This window comes from Egretta garzetta, unplaced genomic scaffold, assembly GCF_000687185.1.
Source record: "Egretta garzetta isolate BGI_Z169 unplaced genomic scaffold, ASM68718v1 scaffold60, whole genome shotgun sequence".
NCBI lineage: Eukaryota > Metazoa > Chordata > Aves > Pelecaniformes > Ardeidae > Egretta > Egretta garzetta.
In genome coordinates, this window is record NW_009258269.1 from 2,131,846 (window position 1) to 2,132,252 (window position 407).

A 407-nucleotide genomic window follows, 5' to 3' on the forward strand; every position below is an offset into this window, starting at 1 on the left:
GGAAGTCCAGCCCCAGGGGGGGCAGCATCCAGCTGCCTGCACTGCCACGGGTGGGGGGGCACTGCTCAAAATGGAGGGTTGGGGTGGGCAGGCCAGGGGGGGCAAATGCATGAAGTCACCAGTGATGCTGGGGAGTGCGCGGTGCCCAGGGCAGGCATCAGGGGGCTGCACTGCTGGGAAGGGGGCACCTGGGGGTGCTGCCCCCCCCCAGGGCACTGGTTGCTAGCAGGTTCACGTGCTTTGTGCATGGCCCTGCCAGAGCTAAATCACCTGGGTAATCAGCCGTGTCCTACTTAACGCACTCGGTGCTCAATAGTTTCAGGTGATTTGTGTTAATTTGTTGTATTCAGGCACCGAAGGACATTGCAGCAGCACAGCACGGCCTGGAGCAGCACCCCAATGCCGGG